This window comes from Lactuca serriola, chromosome 7 (genome assembly GCF_051521515.1).
Source record: "Lactuca serriola cultivar US96UC23 chromosome 7, Lser_US96UC23_V15, whole genome shotgun sequence".
Taxonomy (NCBI): domain Eukaryota; kingdom Viridiplantae; phylum Streptophyta; class Magnoliopsida; order Asterales; family Asteraceae; genus Lactuca; species Lactuca serriola.
Window position 1 is genome coordinate 20,335,663 of NC_136414.1, and position 4,355 is coordinate 20,340,017.

Genomic DNA, 4,355 nt, shown 5'->3' on the forward strand with positions numbered 1-4,355 from the left:
TTGTTAATAATTTCAAACTTAACTATAAAAAACAATTTCGGTTGATTTGCATAAAGTATCACTTATCAAAAAATTGCTATTAATTTGACTCTAGTTAATACAAATGAACTCTTATCATTTTTTAGAAAATAAAAAATGACAGACTTAAAAATGAAACACTTACAAAATAGCAATGCTTACATCTAACAATAATAGATTAACAAATACTAATTTTTTAAATAGTTCACATTATTGACAACATAATATAACATTTTTTTTACTACTCCTTTTATATTAAAAAATTTCAATCAAGCAACTTTTTTGTTTTATTGTTATAAGGTTAAAAATGCAATAAATAATATTCAATATTGACAATATTTTAAATCCTATAATGTCAAAATATATAAGCAAATATACTACATACACTCAATTTAACATAACAAATATATTTGGCTAAAACCATATACCAAGGATTTATGCAGCACCCGGTAAGCATAAACATATCTACAAATGATCTTTAAAAGATTTTAATTTCATATAGATCTTGATAGTACAATGGTTTTGACAGAGGGAGAGAGAGCCTGGAAGTAAATGGAAGCTACAAAGAGACTGGTCCTTGATCATCTTTTAGATTCACTCAACTTTGAATTAGTCAAAGGGCATAAGAAATGGAAGACCAGATCAGTGTCGTCTTCTTCTACATTATTTTTCACATAAGCTATTATGGTGTAATGCAAGAAGAATAAACTTCAGCAAAAAGAGAAAGAAGAGATCCAGATCCTTTGTTGGCTCACCTTGTTAGAGTTCAACAAACTTGCTCAAGCCATGGGTGTCACTTAGATGTTAGTAACAAAGTCATACATCTAAATGTTTGCAAAACCAATGATTCTGCTGCTGTATATGATAATTAATATAGTAAAATTACCAAACTACACCCAACGTTAATCAAATATTTATTTGGGTTTTGTTGTATATATCAAGGCATCAGAAGACCTCCCCTTCATAATCCGAAATCACAACTTTATCTATAATTTTCTTCTTAAGTTGTCTATAAAGGTAAAACAATTGTGTGAAAAAAAATAAGCAGATTCAATGTAGAACATACACAATACGTTCTCATATTACCTAGGCGTTAGACTACAAATCATTTGTCTAATCTTTGTTTAGTACCAAATGTTCTACACCAGAGGATTTTTATACAGGCTTCAGTTGACTTGATTCTGCATAAAAATGGATAAAAGTCAGTTCCATCTTCAGCATGGAGCTCGTTATAACCCGGTTCAAAGAAACAAGCACAGTTTAAGTTTTAAGATATATAACATTAAAAATACAAGAATTCATTACACATTTCCATAAATGAAGCTAAAAGCTAAAAGGCCACATTACAATAATCCATTTAAGAGGATTTCAATCATATTAGCTCGTTTTGTAAGGAATTTGAGCCTACATTTTTCATTCATAGCAGCTCAATCCTCAACTAAAACAACCCAAAACATGATTACACATATACACCCCTGCATAAATTTTTACATACTAACACTTTCATAAGGTCAAAGAGGTAAAGGATCTTTTAGTCACTTTTGTCCCTTAATTTAACCTCCATTTCTACAACACAAAGAAAGAATTAAAACTAAAATATGCAAAAACATATTTTAACCATTTTACCTATAAAAGAATACCTCTATAAAAATAAGAAGACCAAGTTTTTTTCTACAGCTTGTAAATAGATGTCCTCAAGTGCTTACTTTAGATTAACTGAAAGATATAAATTAATAGTTAGAAACTACAAAAAAAATGAAAGTAAGATTGAACATGAAGATTGGATTTTATTTTTAATATTCACCTTCCACTTCTTCAACCAACTTTACCATCTTCTGCAGCTTCCTTCTCCATACAATCCAAAAAAATACTCAGTAAAGAAGATATCCGGTTCAGATTCCCCAATTTTAAAAAACCCAATTAGGGAGGTGAATGTTATCATGCTCGGAGCCATGGAAGCAGAGGGAAACATGGAGCAAAGAAGATATCACCCTTGCAATTCAAAGAATATTAACATCATAAGCGGTAACTTTCATCCACTCTATTCGCTATAATGCATTGGAATAATGCCTAGGAACTCAATATTGCCAAAAAGTGAAACCATAGATCCAGAAAATACCAAAAAATCACAAAAACATGCACAGAAAAACCTGATAAAGAATAGAATAACACAACAATTCTGACTAAATGGTCATTACCTTGGAAAATTTTCCATGTGTGATTTTTTGAACCTAATTCAAAATCAAGGGGTGTAGATCAATTTCTATGTGAGTGCTCCATCAATGTTGAGGGTTTTGATGAAGAAGGGGAGATCGATGAGGGAGGGAAGAGCAGGTCTGTGGCATGTTTCTGTCAGCTCAAGTTCCATATTTGTCATCTCATTCAAATCAAACAAGATAACCTGAAATTGAACATGGATCAAATCTTTTACCAAAAAGTATACAAATCAAAATCTAATAAATGTAGATGGATTTGATTGGCTCAAGCCCAATTTTTAAATCAACCGGAAAGCATCCCGATTTACAATAGTCGATTAACCTGAACAACAAAAATGGAAAGCAGTCAAGATCTAGAGAGGGAGTGTAACGATAATAATGATCATGGATTTCTTAGCAGACTGAGAAATAAGAAGTAGAGGAGTAGCATCTCTAACATGATACCAACTCGGAGAAAGTGATTGTAGGGCATTGATGGCGTTGACGTGAAATTAGGTTTGTACTTATAAAAATAAGGAGCGTATCATCGTAATATTTGTCATCAAAATCCAATTTTTTTTTTTTGAAAACATGAGATCAATGTTGCTGATTCATCTTCTTGACCGACCAAGACCACTATCGGCCGTGTATTGAATGGAAAGCAAGAAAAAAAACTTAAGAAGAGAAAAAGATGATGAAATATTCTTACGATTAAGAAAAACAGTGAACTGTGGACATCGTCTCCATCGGTCATGTCCGCTCTCTCCACCTATAATTCAGAAAAACACACAAATACATACACAAATATACACGTAAATATGTAGAATACAATCACATATTAACACAAATTAATAAACGAAGCAGTATTTTAGGAAAAAAAAACAAAAGGAACATACCTCTATCGTGTGTGTGTGCACTAAACGACATCTGGAAGGAAAAAAGGTCGCGAGTGCTGGTGAGAAAGACGATGGTGATGATAATCTTCGTCGTTGCTAAATACGACGGTAGTGGGTCATTATATTGTCCGAAAGGAAGCAAGACATATACCAAACGGATGCAGTGCATTTTCTATAGAGAAAGATGAAGAGAATGCGATGTAACAGCTATGGTAGAGGTGCTCATCTCCACTTCAGAATCACTTGCTATAGTGGAGGTATTCATCTCCACTTCAGAATCCCTTCTCGGCAAGGAGAAAAATGTATTAGGGTTTTAAAGCATTTGTGTCGGTGGTTTAGTGTAGTTCGATGGTTATGGTGAAGGAGATGAGGTATGGTGGCGGCTGATGATCTTTAGGGTTATTCTAGACAAAAGAATTAGCATTTTGGGGAGCAGAATATGCATGAAACAATGGGGTAAAGGTTATTGGCGATTCAAATTTCTAACTCCCAGAAGCCGAGATACTGGGAACGTGGAGATACCGAAAAAGATAAAAACGTCCGATATTTTGGCTAAAAGTATTGACTAATCAAGGGAATTTAAACGGTATTTGGTAAAAAAAAGTATGCGAGAGGTTAACATGTGCATTAGTTTATTATATATTCAGCTTAAACCTTTGGACATCTTAAATTTTTTTTTTTTTAGAAATAATAAGGATTATATATATATATATATATATATATATATATATATATATATATATATATATATATATATATATATATATAGAGAGAGAGAGAGAGAGAGAGAGAGAAAGAGAGAGAGAGAGAGAAAGAGAGAATGGTTCAATTAAGAAAAAAAAAGGTTGAGAATGGGGGAATCATTTTCAGCCACTCATTTATTGTTGCCGTAAAAGCCTCCGTGGTACCAGCAGAAATAGGAAAGGAATAGACATGTGTTTTCCAACAAAACATGTTTCCTTAAACTATGCTAATCATTACATTAATATATACAAAAACATAGTTTTTTTGTTTTTTTTTTTTTTTAATTTTTAAGAAGCTATTTTTATCGAAAAATGATTTTAAATATACCAAAATTCATGATTTTTTATTCTCTACAAATAGATATCCATATTGATATAGTTTTAAGATAAAATAATTTTTTTTTATATTTTCAGCTATCGTTATTCATAAGTGAATAAAAATGAATCAGATTTTTACTACAGTACATTCCTTATTCAATTATGAATAAAAACTATGATTATTT

General features: G+C 31.5%; 1 long non-coding RNA gene across 2 annotated transcripts; it reads right to left on the minus strand.

Annotated features, from left to right (window-relative positions):
* Positions 1 to 944: 944 nt before the first annotated feature.
* LOC145062619 (uncharacterized) lies at positions 945 to 3,587 on the minus strand. Of its 2 annotated transcripts, none has more exons than XR_013687643.1 (6): positions 3,110 to 3,587; positions 2,923 to 2,982; positions 2,217 to 2,556; positions 1,823 to 2,010; positions 1,659 to 1,734; positions 945 to 1,199 (listed from the first exon to the last, which is right to left on the minus strand). It is a non-coding gene; the product is annotated as an uncharacterized LOC145062619 (long non-coding RNA). The 2 variants fall into 2 exon arrangements; XR_013687642.1 differs by lacking the exon at positions 945 to 1,199 and adding an exon at positions 1,544 to 1,584.
* Positions 3,588 to 4,355: the final 768 nt, after the last annotated feature.